We start from the raw sequence: 18,225 nt of genomic DNA, 5'->3' as shown, positions 1-18,225 counted from the left end.
CTAAGAAGGAATATTCCATTGCTCTGCTTGGCTCTAAAAACTCTTGTACTGATTTAGGAATTCAATGTAGAGAAAACTAGAAGACCTCTTGAGAGGCTAAACTGAGGTATACAAGAGTGAATTATCTGCCACAGAAAATGTAAAGTTAAGAGGGATAAGAGACTCAAACTGGTATGAGAAAGGCCTGGAGCTAAAGCCAGAAATCTGAAAAAGAGACTGAGGGGAAGTGAGCTGGCATGGCCATCGAGAGGTGTCTGGATGAATCTGACACCGTGAGAAAGAGGAGGAAAAGGATTTCTTAGCAAGTTCGCTTCATGGCATACAGTGTATAATCCCACACCACTATGCATTAAAAACATTGAGTAAAGAATCTAGGAGCTGTCTGGAGTTAGTTTTATATTTTATTTTAAGGGAGATCAAGCCTTAGGGCAGGTATGTAGGATTACCAAGTTTGCCAAATACATTTAGTAAATTGCCTTCCACAAACTTGAAAATTCTAACAAACTGTCTTTAGCCAGGATGGCATTCCCCAAGCTGAGTCAAAGGAAAAATTGTTATTATATATTGAATAAAAATATAATCATTAACACTGCTTCTAATAATTTATTTGGGTAACCACAAGGAAATGTCTCTTAAAGGGTCAAGTGAAATAAAAAAGATTAGAGTAGAAATAAATGAAATGGCAATAGAAAAGACTAATGAAACTAAGAACTGTATTTTTAAGATAAACAACAGACCTTTAGCTAAACCTACCAAGGAAAAAACAAGGAAAATGCAAAGAAACAACTAGATATGAAAGAGGAGACATTGCAACTGATACCACACACAAATACAAAGGATCATCAGGGGCCACTATGAATAATTAAATGCCAAAAAAAAAAAAAATGACCAACCTAGAAGAAATGGATAAATTCCTTGAAGCATACAACCTCACAAGGCTGAATCCTGACGAAATAAAAAAAATCTAAACAGATCAATTAGTATTAAAGACATTGAATCAGTAATCAAAAATCTCCCAACAAAGAAAAGTCCATGATTAGATGAGTTCACTGATGAGTTCTCCTAAAAATTTAAAGAATTAATTTCAATCCTGGGATATCCCTGCTGGTCCAGTCGTTAAGAAGCCACCTTGCAATGCAGGGGATGCAAGTTCAGTCCCTGGCTAGGGAACTAAGATCCCACAGGCTGTGTGGCAACTGAGCCCCCGTGCCTCAGCCCTCATGCTCTAGAGATGGCATGCCACAACAAAAGAGCCTGCATGCCATGACAATGATCCTTCATAACTCAATGGAGGTCCCATGTGCTGCAACTAAGACCTGATGCAGTCAAATAAATAAATATGTTTTTTAATAAAAAATACCAATCTTTATCAAACACTTCCAAAAATCAGAAGAGAAAGAGATGCTTCCAAACTCATTTTATGAGATCAAAATTATCCTGATAACAAGGCAAGATGTGGACTCTACAGGGAAAGTAAATGTATAGGTCAATATTCCTGATGAACATATTCTTCAACAAATATTATCAAATCAAATACAACAATATGTTAGAAGGATCATATATCATGATTAAGGGATGCAAAGAATATTCAACATTCACAAATCAATTAATGTAATATACTGAATTAACAAAATGAAGGACAAAAAGCCTACAATCATTTCAATAGATGTGAAATACATTTTACAAAATTGAACACCAATTTGTGATAAATGCCTTCAACAAAATAATTGTAGAGGGAACATACCTCAACAACACCAAGGTCATATATTACAAGGCCACAGTTAACATCATTCTCAATGATGAGAAGTTGAAAACTTTTCTCATAAGACCAGAAACAAGACAATGATCTCAGCTTTTGCCACTTTCACTTTCCTTTCCTTCCTATTTGGATGTGTTTCTTTTTTTCCTAACTAGAACTTCCAGCACTGGCTCATTGTTTGCACATGACCTGATCTTAAGTACAAAAAACAATAAAGACTCCCATCAAAAAACTGTTAGAACAAATAATTTAAGTCAATTTCAGGATAGGAAATCAACAAAAATCAGCTGTATTCTTGCACAACAATAAGTAATTATCAGAAAAAGAAATTAAGAATATAGTCGCATTTATAAATGCATCAAGATTTAACACTTAGGAAGAAGTTTAGCCAAGGAGGAGAAAGATCTGAACATTGAAAATTGTAAGACATTGATGAACTCAATAGAAATTGACACAAATAAATGGAAAGATATTCCATGTTCATGGATGGGAGGAATTAATATTATTAAGACTTTCATATGACCCAAAGTGATCTACAAATTTAGGGCAATCCTTATCAAAATCCAATGTCATTTTCACACTAATAGGAAAAGCAATCCTAAAATTTGTATGGAACCACAACCACCACCACCAAAACCCAGAGAGCCAAAGAAATCTTAAGGAAAAGGAATGAAGTTGGAGGCATCACACTTGCTGATTTCAAACTATAATACAATGCCATAGTAATCAAAACATTGTGGTACTGGCATAAAAGCAAACATAGCGCAATGGAACAAAATACAGATACAAGAACTAAGCTCATACATAGATAGTCAATTAATGCATGACAAATGAGCCATGAATATACAATGGAGAAGGACTGTCTAATAAATGATGTTGGGAAAACTGGACAGTCACATGAAAAAGAATAAAAATGGATTTCAAATTTACCATTCACAAAAATCAACTTAAAATGGTTTAAAAATTTGAGCAGAAGACCTGAAATAGTAAAATTCGTAAAAGAAAACATTGAAGTTAGGCCCTTTGACATTGGTCTTGGCAACAATTTTTTGGAATTGACACCATAAGCAAAAGTAACAAAAATGAAAATAAACAAGTGCAACTACATCAAACTAAAAAGTTTCTATCCAGCAAAATAAACCTTTGACAAATGAAAAAACAACCAATGTGATGGGAGAAAATACTTGTAAATTACATATCCAATAAGTGGTTAATATCCAAAATTTACAAGAAACATACAACTGAATAGTAAAAAATAATAACAATCTAGTTTTAAAAAGGGCATAGAGTCTAAATAGACATTTTTCCAAAGGAGACATACAAGTGATCAACAGGCATATGACAAGATGCTCAACATCACTATCATGTAGGAACTGCAAATTAAAACCACAATGAGATAGCATCTCATACCTGTTATGACATCTATTATCAAAAAGACAACAGATAACAAATGCTGCAAAGAATGTGGAGAAAGTGAAAACTTTGTATATTGTTGGCGGGAACATAAACTAATATAGTCACTATAGAAAACAGTATGGAGGTCTCTCAAGAAATTAAAAATAGAAGTGCCATGTGATCTAACAATCTCACCCCCGGGGTATATACCCAAAGGAAATGAAATCATTATCTGGAAGAGATATACATATTCCCATGTTCACAGCAACATTATTCACAATAAGCAGGGCATGGAAATAAGTGTCTCTTGGCAGATAAATGAATAAAGAAAATGTGAGAGACAGGTAGGGAGATAGGGAGGGAGGGAGGGAGGGAGGTAGATATAGACAAGTAGATATTCAACCTTAAAAAAGAAGAAAATCCTGTCATTTGCAATAGCCCGGGTGAATCTGGAGGGCATTATGCTAAGTGAAAACATGAGCCAGGCAAAAAGAGAAAAACACTGTGTGGTATCATTAACATGTGGAATATTAAAAGTCAGACTTAGACAAACATTACAGAGAAGTGTCTGCAGGGGACAGAGGTTGCGGGTGCAGGGAAAGTCGGCGAAAAGGGACACAGTTCAGTTACAAGATGAATGGGACCTGAGGATCTAATGTATGGCTTGGTGACTACAGCAATTGATAACACCGTTTTGTATAACGGGGATTTGCTACGAAAAGAGAACTTGAGTATTCTGAGCAAAGCCAAGAAAAAAATGTCACAATGGATATCTTAATCAACTCAGTGGGGGAAATCCTTTCACGATGTACATGTACAATGCATGAAATCATCACATTGTGCACTTTAAATATCACACAGTTTTGCCAATTACCCCTCAGTAAAGCTTGAAAAACAAAAATCCTGATTAAAAAAAGGGCCCTGTGAAAAAATATTTTAATGAGAATTGCCTCAGGCATGCCAACAAAGGCCTACACAAATAGCGCTTTTCAGGGCTAGCAATTGGCAATAATTTCAGACTCTCCAAAACTATCCTAGAATATTTAATAACAAATACATGTGTGTTTGAAAACTGAAAACCTCTTACATAAGGTAATTATTTTGTAATATAATAACTTTCAAAGAGGAACAAAGGTACTTTCTGAAACTATCAAATATGGGTGAAAATATTTCTATTTGATTTTAGAAGATCTTATTAAAAAAGATACTCAGCCACTGTTAACACCACTGAGAGAAGAACTCCTAGTTCTTTAACAAATTTTCATAAATCTTTTTAAGTGGTTGAAACTTTTTCCATAAATGAGAAATTCAGTAAATGTTCAATCACATGTGCATGCTAAGCTGTTTGAGTCATGTCCAGCCTTTTGAGACCCTATGGACTGTAGCCCGCCAGGCTCCTCTGTCCATAGGGATTCTCCAGGCAAAAATATTAGAGTGGGTTGCCATGCCCTCCTCCAGGGGATCTTCCCAACCCAGGGTGGAACCCACATCTCTCTCTTATGTCTCCTGCATTGGCAGGTGGGTTCTTTACCAATAGTACCACCTGGGAAGCCTGTTCAGTCACATACCTTGTAACATTTCTCTATGCCATATGACCAAAGAATGAATCTCATTTCCTGAGTGACTCATTGACTAATTGCAAATTTCCATTTCTAAAAGTAGAAATTTGATGAAAGTTCAAGCTACCAGGAAATTACAAATATCATCCAAGCTGGAATCTATTTAAGTTGAGAGATAGATTTTAAGAAGCTGTAAGTTTATATGCTTATCATTGAGAAAAATGTAAAAGAAGGGATGCATTGGGAATACTGCTGCGGTGGATGTCTACGAGAGATACAGAACTTAAGTAAACACAAGTCCTGTCCTATAGGGGCATAAAACCTGGATGGAACATGTACACATATTATCAAGACTGTGTATTAAACGACTCACTGGAGTAGTGATGGCAGTAAAAACAACTATATGAAGGCCCAGAATTTCTTCTTTATATTCAAGTAGTTTCCTCCTTGAAAGAGTCTGCAATTCTTTTGTAGAGTAGAAAAGCCATAGGTTTTTCAGTCAGAGCTCAATGGTCAAAAGATGGTTGGTCAAATGGGCAACGTAGGAAAATGACTTAACCCTGCTAAGCCTGTATTTCATTATCTGCAGAATGGAAACGATAAAATCTAATCCACAGGGTTGGGATGAGAAATAATTGGGCACTGAATGACAGCAGATTATTTATCATACAGTTTACATTCAGTGGGTATTAGCTCCCTTTCCATTTCACTGGTTTTTTTTTTTTTTTTAATGAAGCTTATTTCCACATATAATCTGATTACTTAGTCTCAACCATCAGCTAGTCCTGTGGCTCTGGGTAAAGTATTTGTCTGATCCTCAGCTTCCTCTTTTATAAAATGGGAATCAAGGCGGTACTCATTCACAAGCATCACAAAATCATGTCAATTTGCCTTTTAAATATCTGAATTTTATTTGAGGTCTCTCTATTGGGATTTTTTGGGGAAGAAGGGGACTTCTAAGGTGGCTCAGTCAGTGAAGAATCCACCTGCAATACAGGAGACCCAGGTTCGATCCCTGGATGGGGAAGATCCCCTGGAGAAGGAAATGGCAACCCACTCCAGTATTCTTGCCTGGGAAATCCCATGGACGGAGGAGCCTGCCAGGCTACAGTCCACGGGATCACAAGAGTCACACATGACTAAACCAGCAACCACCACTGGAATTTTTAAACATTTATTTCTATTCAGTATTTATAACTTCTGTATCTCCTGTTTATTTGCTTTCATTATTCAATTTGTATTCCTCATTAATTCTGGTGCAGTATATATAAATGAAGGGAATATAATAAAAAAACAGCAACCTTTTGAAGGGGTCTCAGCTTTTCAAAGGTTCTGCACTACTGAAGAATATCACCCGAGGAAGAACCAGGCAAAATTTAAAACAAGGAGGATCTTTTCGTCTGAACTTGGCACAGGAGTATTTGTATTACAGGCCCTGGAAAAGCAAATGAAAGGAAAAAGAACATTTTCTAGTATCTCCAAAAACAAAGCAAGAGTTAAATTAAGTTGAAAAGATATTGGTGGATAAAACTTTCTTAACTGAGGAGCTCTTGTAATCAACTTGCTTTCAGGGCAAGAGAACAATCTCTGCTGATCCCTCTCCACCGCAGGGTTGAAGGTCAGGCTTACAGGTACATTGTGTTTGCTGGTGTGCTCAGCCGCGTTCAACTCTTTGGGGTGCTATGGACTGTAGCCTGCCAGGACCCTCTGTCCATGGGATTTTGCAGGCAAGAGCAGTGGAGTGGGCCGCCATGCCTTCCTCCAGGGGGTCGTCCCAACCCAGGGATCGAACCCACATCTTTTGCAGCTCCTGCATGGGCAGGCAGATTCTTTACTACAGAGCCACCCAGGAAGCCACCGTAGAGGTACATATCTCAGTGTAAAAATAAACAATTATTGCAGGCTGTGAAATTAACTTCTCTATATCACTGGCAAACTCTCACTCCTACCCCATTCCGTCTCTATAAACGTAAATTCTTTTCTTTCCTACGTAAACTGAAAATGTAACCAACGTATTAGAATGCCAAAAGGTTTACTATTATGAATAGATAAGCTCAATATGTAATTCAAGATACTCTGCAATATCAAGCACCTTATACGCCCTCTAGTAAAGCTGTGGAGCAACTGATAGCAGAAACAGAAGCAAAATTTACTCATCTTAAGGAACTAACTAGGACAAACCAGAAGACACTGCCAACAGAAAATGTTCAGATTAATAACAAGACAGTTCATCAGCGAGCACAGTCCAAAGTAGGGCTATATTCAAGAACCACGAGGTGGCCACGCCCTAGGGATCTTGTAGATGTAAGTCAATTATCCACTGGTCACCAATGTAGTAGAGGGAAATTCAAGCCATCCCTGAGAGGTGATAAAGTCCCTCTGTTTCATGGGATTCTGTGATGCTAAGTACAAAATGATGAAGAGTTAACCACCTTTTAAAATGGATGCCCCAATACAAAATACACATTCAAAGTAAACCACAGTAAGAAATAGCCTAAAGGAAGAACCATGAGAATATAAGTACTCAATATCATGATCACTTAGTAAAGGAATATAGGAAAATAAATTCAGATTTTAATAATCCTCTCAGGTATTGATCAGTTTATAACATTCTAAAAAAAAAAAAAAAACTTATTTAATCAGATCCAAGATGACAGTAAATAACTATTCATCCCTGAACTGGCTTTAAATGGGTAACATAAACAGGCATTTCACTTAAAGTAATACTGTATATTTAATGTTCAAAGGAAGAGTAACTCAGAACAAACAAAAGGCAATACATTATTTATCATTATTTTTTGATAGCTTGTTTTGCTATTGACAACACGATTTCAAAAATCCATGCTATAGCACAACCCCCCAGCGCCAGGAGGCCCCTCCCCAACCCAACCCAAGTTAGTCCCAGGTCCCGAAAGGCCAGGGTCATTTTCTACTCCAAAATAACTCCATTTTGCCGCTGAACAAAGATAGGTGAAAAAGCTTCTCTGAGCAGAGAAAATAACTCTTCTATCGATCTCTCTCCTTCAACTGGTGCTCCAATCCTCCTCTCTAATTATAGCATTTTAGTCACCACAAAACTCCTTGCCCCTGAGTGTCTGTAGCTACTTTCCTCTGGAGAGTTTTATTTGCGTTTTGCTTATTTGGCAGTATTGTCCCAGTAATAATGAGGAGGGGCCATCATCATTGTAAATGGTGCAGCACTCTAATTAATGTGCCTTCGTCAAGTGTACCAGTGCCCTGATCCTAGAGCAATGGACTCACGACCTGCTCATCACCTGTTTTTACTTATTGTTTGCTTGCTTGCTTATTGGCTTATTTCATCGTGGGGACCCCAGGCAGACCAGTATAATACTGGGTAAGCCAAGGACAGTATAGATTTCAAAAGAACATTATAAACACAAGAAAAATAAAATGTAAAACTTGAATTCATGGTTAATATTAGGAAACAATTGCTTCATTTTAGAAAAAACTTTGCACATAGCACTCGATTGCAACTGCTTCTGCATAGTTCTATATGGCAAATGTTATTAATGTATTATTAATGTTATTAAAGTTTGCATTTGGGGCCTGTAAATTGGTCAGCTGGAGGAGATATTTAGGAGTGAAGAGTAGAGCGAGGTAATTAAGTTACAGGGCTAGCCAACTATGCTGGACATTAGTCATAAATGGGGCTGCACACTGTCTATTGAAAAGCCCTTTGGTGCTTGAACAAATTTTCAAAATACGACTTTCTCCATTTCCATTCAAAGCACAAATTGAAATACCCAAATTCCCTTAAATTGAGATGGAGGTGTGTGATCCACGCTACAGAATCAGTTGCAGAAACAGACAATTGCATTCGGATGGGAATAATGTGAGGAGGAAGCTTCCAATTCTGTTGGGGGTTTGGGGGTTTTTCAGTGTCCTCTGACTATTCCTGGTGACAGCATCAGGGGCCATAATGACCCAAACGATGGCAGGTCAAGCTCCTGGCTCAGACGTAACCTCACGGGGATGGTAGGCGTTCCTCCATGCTATCGCGTGGCAGTCGCAGGGCTAACGCTCCTGTACATGCATGTTAGCTTATCTCCTGATGATGTAGCCTCAAGCCTGGTTCTCCAGGACGCCCACCAACTCTGTGAGCTATCAAGTCCCTTATAATTAATACCTTTGCTATTTAAAGCCTGTATCCACTGATTGCAATTAAGAATGATGACTGCTACTAACTAGATTCAAGATTGCATTGCAGGGAGAAAAAAAATGTGAAGGCAGTCTCAAGATCTAAAGCTCAGATAACTACACATGATTGACCCGTTGTGCAAAGGTGTCCGATCTGCTCCAAACCACAGGTGAGTATACCAGGAGTGTCTGACTCTCCACTAGTCTCATGTTAACTTACACACACTCACACGCCATAAACTTTCTATCATAGACCTGGAATCTGTAAACAAGTTAGTTCTCAATAAATATTTGTGGAATTGGATTAAACATATAAATTAAATGCTTCAGAGAAGCTGCTGGAACATGGTTTTCTTGTTATTTTGAACTCCAGAAAAATGTTCAAGGTTGATAAAACAGTAATAGTTCCTGGTGGTTTAATTGCCTGGTGCTGTGCAGTGATTTGCTCAGTACTATCCATATACTTCTGTACATTAAATGGACAACTGACTGAGTAAAATAACCAGCTTTGTAAAGTGATGTTCACAGCAATCTAGCTGCAAAACCGCCTGAGAGGAATGGATGTCAGTGGGACATTCAATGAGCTCTTGCAAGGTTAACTGAAATGAAGAACAGTAAACAGAGGACACAGGAAAAAACTGCATGCAAACCAATTTCAAGTTCAGTCATAGCTTCAAACAACAAACCAACCTCTGGAAAAGTCACAGCATTTGACAAGATGGCCCGGCACAGAGAGATCAAAGGTAAAATCGTGACTCAAAAGTGATTTTGGCAACAGAGCATGCGAGCAAAGCTGCAGAGCCTGACCCTCTGCAGAGAAGCTCGAGTCACCAATCCCAGTCAGAGCCAAGCCACACAGATGAGGAGAGGGTTCAAACATTTGGATGCAGTCTATGCATTTTTGATTTTTTTCTGCTTATAGAACAGGCAGCAGAGGCCTATACCCTTGCCTGGACTGGAACCAAGATGAACCTATGGGTAAAAAGTAGCTTTAGGGAAAATATGAAGGATAGGGCAAAGGATACTGATGAGGATACTGATACCATTTGCAGAGCAGGAATAAATGCGCAGATGTAGAGAAAGGCCTTGCGGACACGGTGGGGATAGGAGAGAGGGGGATGAGCTGAGAGAGTGGCATTGCCTTACGCACACTACCGCGTGTGAAATAGAGGGCTAGGTGGGGAGCTGCCGTACAGCACACGGAGCTCAGCCGGTACTCTGTGATGACCGAGGCGGGTGGGGTGGCGGGGTGGGAGGGAGACTAGGGAGGGAGAGGACGCATGTATACACGTGGCTGATTCACACTGTTGCAGAAACCAACACAACCCCGTAAAGCAGTTATCCTCCATTACAGACTGAAATCAACTACATAGGAAGAGATTTTAACCAGCTGACAAGAGACAGAACATCCGCCTGAGAGAGGATGTGGTGGAGGATCAGGTAGGTTCCTCGGAAGCCCAGAATCACAGATGAAGCTGTAACATACAGACAGCAAGGGCATCAATGGTTAAGGGAGGAAGGAGAAACAGTAAGGGTTAGGCATACCAGAGACGTGATATGGATGGGGTGGCAGAGAATGGCCAAGTCCAGGATCTGCACAAGTGAGATGAGAAAATGGAGAAGAAATGGGAAGGACTGCGAAGAGATTGAGAGCTTAGAGTACTTCATAATAAAAAGATGGAGAAGTTAAAAAATACTACACTAGTAAACACACTAGGTTCATAAATATAAATGTTTATATAAATATTTCATAAATATAAATACTGTATTATTAGAAATTCTACTTGTGTATACTTTTATGTATTCTGACATGTTTACTTTCAAGCTAGGGACTGTATTCATTTTCAAGACTCCAATAAAATCAATGTTTTGGCATAAAAATTCCAGGCCTGAAAGAAACATTAGAAAATGTCATTTATCAATTTCTTCTGCAATGAGAATAACCATTCATTCATTCATGCAATACATATTTATTAAGTCCCTACTATAAGTACAAATATACTCTCTGGGTAAACAGAAACCATCTGTAAAGACAAAAGTCAACATGTAGTAATAAAACTATGTGTGAAGAAAACAGCCTGTCAGTCAGTCAATAACACTATTAATAGAAGCATTTGAGGTTAACAATCTTCTGAATTTGGCAAATCAAGTCAGAGGCTGGATGTCAACTTGTTTCAATACTAATTTATATGATGTTAAACAATTAAGCTATGAGGTATTTTATTCCTCATTATTGTTACTGTAGTATTGCATTCCTTCTTATTATTGCACTATTTTATTCACTATTCTTACTGCCCATTGAATAAGTGCCACAGGGCCGGACACCTTGCCATGGGCCATGCCTGCAAAGGAGATAAAATCGTGCACTTGTCCTTCACAAATTTCAGTCCAGGTGAAAGCATCCACACAGGAAAATCACTGCGTTCAGAGGAATTATGGATAAGCAAAACAAAAGAAATTCACAGAAGGCACAAGGGTGTTCCCAAATAACGGAAAAGTAACGCAGGTTGGAGGGCTGCAAGGAGGACTCACGCAGGGGGAGCACAGACAGAGCTCGCTTATTCCCAGCAGCAGGCAGCCTGGAAAACTGCCCCCCCTCCACGCTCAGCCCTGAGCTGCCCCGCGCTGGGCCTCGGAGTTGCAGCTATTCGGGAGCATTCCCTCTGACCTCTGAGAGACCCCCACGAAGAGGATCGGGTCCTTCTGGGCCACTGGTATTCAACACCGCCATGGAGCACGGGGCCTGGCTCGTCGGCGCCTGATTTCCATTCCTGTATAAGTGAAGGGACGGGTCCCGTATTCTAGAACACGGAACCAGAGAGAGGAGCGAGAGAAGCGGGCCTGGAGAGGGACAAACGGAGAGAGTTTCAAAAGAGGGTGTTGACCACGTTCGAGAGGAGTTTAGACTTTACTTCGAAGGTAATATTTCAACCAATGAAATTCCTTAGTTGCTTAGGGAAGACAAGAGAAGACCTATGTATATTCAAAAGATGCTGTTGGGTAAGTGTAACACCTCTTCGTAAATACGATAGAATTCTGTTTACCTTTTTAAAGATGTTTTTCCAAACTGCCTTTATGAGAAGAGGCTGACATTTCCTAATGCAAAACCCATGAGTACCACGGAGCTAACAGGCTCTGGGAGCATCTTCTAGGTAACATTAAAAGGAAGCCTTAGTTGGTGGCTCTCCCTAGCCTAGTACGTCACAAGACTGTATTCTCTTTGGCTCCCCAATAATTTTAACAGTAACTATAAAAAGGCAAGTGTTAATGTTGGTTAAACTACAACCAGATAGATACCATAATCTTACACATTCCCTGCTGAAGTCATTTTATTCACTTCTGTCAGTGCCCTGAAAGTATTTCAGTGTATTATCCTACTTTACATAAAAAACAAGATAGCAAAGGAAACTGTAGAATTTGAAAATATGGTAAACAGTTTTTCTTATGAAAAACAATACAATTTTCTAACTGTAATGTAACAAAACATGTTTTTTTTTGTCTTGATTAAATGTCAGAAAGACAAGCATTTCTTAATAAGTTAATTTGTAATGTATATACTTAATCACATACTTCTCTGTGAGATCACAGACTGCAATTGCCAGAAAAGGTAAACCAAAGAAGTAAGTTCCTTTTCAAGTTCCCTCTCACTGTGGCAAATGATTTATTATAAAAATAAAATTTCTATTACACAAGATAGCGTTCTTAATGATAAACATTTTAAGAAGTACTAGTCATTTTAATGTGAAATTGGACACACTCAGGATTTTTCTAAGCGTGATCAGTAAAGCAATTGCCGTGCCTCAGTGTAGATTCCATACAATGACATTCCATTTTTATATATGTAATTTCCATTTTATTTTTGTGAAAACATGAGATTGTGGTTAGTCATCTGTATGCAGTTTTTTTTTTTAGAGAGGGAGAATTAAGAAAAGGAATAACTTTAAATCAGAGTAGAATGACTTAACTCATTTCTTCCTTTAAATATTTCAATTATAAAATACAAGACTGCTTATTCTGTTTGGTCTTCCAGGTTTTCAATTTTGTATTATTTACATGATTCTTTGCTGAGCTAGGTAAAAAGAGATCAATGTCAGGATTGATAAATGTATGCACTTTATTTGCTTTTCAAAGTGTAAGGAGGATGTATCCGATATTCTGAGTGAGCACAGCAATGCTTATCTGCATTGCTGAAGCTCTGCAAAAGTTCCATAAATTGTAAGAAACTGACAGAACTAATATTTCACACCACTGTGAATATAACTTGCTAATAGTATAAAGCTATTGACAGTAAATATCCTTTGTGACTTTCTGTGAGAGGATTTTCCCATGAATTTTCATTAAGAGGTAACTTACAGAACTAAATCTTTAAAATACACCCCTTTGATAGAAACTATTCTTAATGCTGGGATCAGGAGTTGTCAATTTCTGATCCACTCTGAATTTAGAGTGACGTAATTCTTTACCTCTCTGATGTCTACCAAATAATCAATGCTTAAGCATTTTATAGCACTTAGAGTTTCTTTGCATTTGAGAGATTTGCATATTTCCATTATGGCTCTTGTTTCAAATTCCAAACAGTAGAAAAGCTGGAGCCCAGACCAGGATTCTGTTTATCTGATATACACTATATTCAGTGACTACAGCTAGGACAAAACACCAGCTTCAACAGACTTTCCCATGCAGGTCATTTCTTTTTTCTATAATATATTGATATGCCAAAGGAAGCCAAAGCAAAGCACAACTTGACTCAACAAAATATGACTCAGGCACGCAGAAGTGACATGAGACGAATCTGCATGATCGTGGCTAGCTGAGTCCCAGGGTCCCACATCAAGGATTAATTGGCATACGAAGCTTAGGTCAAGTGTTTATCTATTCAGTAAGCAATTATGGAAACTCTTGGCTTATCCACTTGGAAATAAACACCTACTTCACTGATTTCTTTAGATAATGGAAACTCACGGCTTAAAGACCGAAGCTTTTGATTTCATCTTCATTTTCTATGAAATGTATTAGCTATTTCTCTGTTACCTCTCTGCTGGTGCTTTCACAATGTTTGCAGGCCTGGCTGTTCTCACACTAAATGACTTGGGATGACCATGCTTTTTGAGTTTATGTGCGGGTATGTGTCCGACTCTCTGCAACCCCAAGGACTGTAGCCTGCCAGGTGCCTCTGCTCATGGAATTTTCCAGGCAGGAGTACTGGAGTGGGTTCCCATTTCCTACTCCAGGGGATCTTTAAACTGTTCTGTACCCTCACTCACTGTCAAAGCATTGTTAACAATTTTTGATATTGTGAATTTAACTGACTTTATGATAGGCTGTTCTTCTTTACTTTCTTTTAAAAACATTCCTTAGCAATGGTTTCTTGAGTAACAGTTTAGTTCTCCTCCAAGATAAAGTGTATCGATTTTAGTGTGTGCGTGTGTTCCTGTTGCACTTAACTAGTCAGTGCTGTTTGCTTATAACACTTTTCCTTATGTCTATAATGATGATGATAATAACAGCATTTACCCTTTACCACGCGCCATGCTCTGTGTTGGGCTTCCCTGGTGGCTCAGCTGGTAAAGAACCCACCTGCCATGTGGGACGCCTGGGTTCGATCCCTGGGTTGGGAAGATCCCCTGGAGGAGGGCATGGCAACCCACTCCAGTGTTCTTGTCTGGAGAGTCCTCATGGACAGAGGAGCCTGGCGGGCTACTGTCCATGGAGTGCAAACAGTCAGACACCGCTAAGTACAGCACAGCATATTCTGTGTTAATCACTTTACCTATGTAACATAATTAAATCATCATCACAATTCTGTAAGGTACGACCTATTATTGCCTACTACATTCTACACATGGGAAGACTGAAAAAGATGTTAAATGAATTTTCCAGATTCCCACTAAAGTTAGTGTTAAGAGCTAGAGCTCAATAACCAAAGGCTGCTTGGCTTCAAAGACTCTAACTTCAGCAACTTCCAAATAAATGATGTTTGTTATTATCGAATAGTGAATTGAATAGTGACTTCAAGACGAATGAAGCACATCTAAACAATGGTTTTCTTTACTGCTGAATCACATTGACATAAGATGCTAATAGGTATATAAATGCAAAACTGATCCTTTATAGACAAACAGCAATAAAAGCAGAGACATTACTTTGCCAACAAAGGTCCGTCTGGTCAAAGCTATAGTTTTTCTAGTAGTCATGTATGGATGTGAGAGTTGGACTATAAAGAAAGCTGAGTGCCAAAGCATTGATGCTTTTGAACTGTGGTATTGAAGACTCTTGAGAGTCCCTTGGACTGCAAGGAGATCCAACCAGTCCATCCTAAAGGAAATCAGTCCTGAATATTCATTGGAAGGACTGAGGCTGAAGCTGAAGCTCCCAATACTTTGGCCACCGGATGTGAACAACTGACTCACTGGAAAAGACTCTGATGCTGGGAAAGATTGAAGGAGGGAGAAGGAGATGACAGTGATTCAATGGACATGAGTCTGCGCAAGCTCCAGGAGTTGGTGATGGACAGGGAGGCCTGGCGTGCTGCAGTCCATGGGGTCGCAATGATTTGGACATGACTGAACGACTGAACTGAACTGAACTGCTATTTTATATTGGAGTGTAGATGATTAACAATGTTGTATTAGTTTCAGGTGTACAACAAAGTGATTCTGTTTACAAAACAAACAGCAATTTAAAAAGGAAAATATTAAGCACTTACTAATCACCAGGTGTTAAGGGATTGCATGTCTACTAACCTCATTTTTACTCAGGCAACAATTATCTCAAATTTAAAGTCAAGGAAAGTGGGCTCAAAGAGTTAGAATTTGAACTCAGAATTTCTACATGCTAATCAAGTTAAGAGGAAAGTTAATTGGCTATGTAATAATCGAAATCATGCCACATAAATATACTTGAAAGACTGGTAATGTTTAGTCTAGCAAAGGCAAAGCTTAACAGAGACATGATGCCTGTCTCATAAAGTGAAGGAGTGGTTTCATGAAGACACATCGGATTTGCATTGCAGCTTTCTGCCAGCAGGGCTAGGAAGGGCCGAAGGGAACTTCAGCTAATGGAAAGTTTCCTTGTCATCTCCCTGTGCTGACGGAGGAACTTCCTAGTCCGTCTAGGTTACAGCTTTTCGGTGGTCCCGCGTTGCTCCTGGGCTACTCCATAGCGTTCCCCCTCAGCCCTGGGTCAGCCCCACCCTCAGACCATGTCTGACCCAGTCTGAGTTTTGCTGTCCTTTTGGCATGTGGTGCTCTTTTGACTTTCATGGGTTTTGAGGATATCCCTTACTTGTTTGTGAGCTCTTGTATGCCTGTACACAAGATACTATATTTTATTTAGAATGTCTGGAAGTGATTTCAGGTTACCAATTTTCACTTATTTTCCAGAAGCATCAAAATGAAATTCCTTGGAAAAACCATCATGTTCTAAAAGAGTACTAAGTCTCATCATTGTTTCTCTTCCTGAAATTCTAAATTATTATCCCTGGGAGATTGCCTGAAGAAGCAATCTGTTAGTCAGCATTGGATTCCTTTTTTCACGGTAATACTGCACAGAACCACAGAGTATACAACAGATCAGAAGGCTGGTTGATTTGAAAGCCTGGCAGCAGCTGCACAGTAAGTTTCGTCTCCACTCACAGTGTACAGTAATGTTCTTATTTTAATAGAAATCTTAAATGTTTCTCCAGAGAATAGGTTGGGTTAATATCGCTAATAACACTCAATCAGCCCCAAGGTGTTTTAGTCATTCCAGCACCACAGCTAATTTCAGCCTTTTAGATATATTAAAATGTAGCTCTTGATTAATTGATATTAACATCTTTAGTTCACTTTGGATAATTCTTATTCTGTGTGCTTTCATGTTCCTACTGCAGTTAGATTAATTTCTTTCTATCACTTAGGAAATGAGAACTATATACTAACGCACAAGTGTCAGCATGGCGCTCTCTCTCTGTTACGGGCATTCATCTCTGTGCAACTTCCCTCACCTCTAAAACGGGATAGTGCATAAACTTCCCAATTTATGGAATTATCAAGAATATGGGTGTTGTAAAAATATTCTTTAAAGTTTCATAAAAGGTGGATGAATGTAAGGTATCTTTTATTTTCTAAAAAGAATTTATATTAAAAACCAGAAAGCCAAACATTTCATATCAAAATAATTTAAACAATCTCTAATTTCTTGGTGCGCTCATTTATGATTTTGGCCCATATGTAGTTTCATTTTTTTGCTTTTGAGTTGATTTGAACAGTAAAAATTGTCCACAGGGTGGCATATACTATGGTTCACAGACCAGTGCTGGTAATGAGCACCTACCGAGTGCACGTGAGCCTCCTTTTATATGGCTTTTCCTCAGAGAAAAAGCTGACTGTGACACAGAGAGGGAGAGAAAAGAAAAAGCTCCGTGTGCTCAGAAGGTGAGTTGAGTATCTTTTACCAGTTTTACAAGGTGTATCGCGTGTCTATTTACAAAAGTAAGGAAACTGTCAATTTGATGCAGTACGACTCACAACTCATTAGTGTTGAACACAGAAGAAGTATTCCACATCAAAAATGACTGCTGAAATATTCACAATTACCAGCTGCTCAGAAACCATTTTATATGGATAAAAAACATGTCACATTTAATTTATCAGCTGCTTTCTACCTTCATACTTTTCTTTCATTCAGTGTACTGAAAAGTTATAAAAACAACTTCAGTCTCGTTGTAACCATGTATAGACATTAAGAATAACACAAATCCATTATCTACCACAATATAATTGTATCTACATGGATGAATAATCTTCTACAGCTTCTTTGCACTCAATTCTGAATTAAGTATTCCTTTAAAGATATTTGAATACACAACATTCAGTACCTCTATTAGAAAACTACCATTTCAATATAAAGGAAAAAATCACATTCATTCCTGAAGCTATGTTCCTTGAATGAGCTGGCGTGATTAGCTCCATTTCTAGAGTGACTACAATGGGAAACATCATCAGAAAAATAATGCTGTATTAATTTTCTAACATTGAAATGAACCAAATAAGCACTCAGACACTTGTGAAAATGAAATAGTAATAGTTTAGCTTTCCAGTGTGTATAATTCTGTGATGTAGGTTTCGAGTAAAAACGTAGCCATCAAATTAACCCTTTGCAAAGATCATCAGACATCAGACACAGTCAACTGCGATGACCTACCACTAACTCTACCTTGGAAAGCCCAAGAATAAGCAGACTCAAACAATCGCATACACACATGCACACACAATATAATTATCCCCAAATAAAAACAAATGAGCGAGCCAATAATAACCCACGTGTAGGTTTCAGTCTTGCATTTAATTCACTGCTAACAGCGTAGTGTTCAGG

The 18,225-nt window shown here is 38.5% G+C and overlaps 1 long non-coding RNA gene across 1 annotated transcript in view; it reads left to right on the top strand.

Annotated features, from left to right (window-relative positions):
• Positions 1-6,990: 6,990 nt before the first annotated feature.
• Positions 6,991-18,225, top strand: part of LOC145511430 (uncharacterized) — a 34,019-nt gene continuing 22,784 nt past the window's right edge. The window contains exons 1-3 of the long non-coding RNA XR_014057849.1: positions 6,991-9,614; positions 10,226-10,311; positions 16,254-16,484. This is a non-coding gene — a long non-coding RNA (uncharacterized LOC145511430). The remainder of the gene's footprint in view (positions 9,615-10,225; positions 10,312-16,253; positions 16,485-18,225) is intronic.

This window comes from Giraffa tippelskirchi, chromosome 6, assembly GCF_054371585.1.
Source record: "Giraffa tippelskirchi isolate mGirTip1 chromosome 6, T2T-mGirTip1v1.2.pri, whole genome shotgun sequence".
NCBI lineage: Eukaryota > Metazoa > Chordata > Mammalia > Artiodactyla > Giraffidae > Giraffa > Giraffa tippelskirchi.
This window is presented reverse-complemented; position numbering and strand designations above follow the sequence as displayed.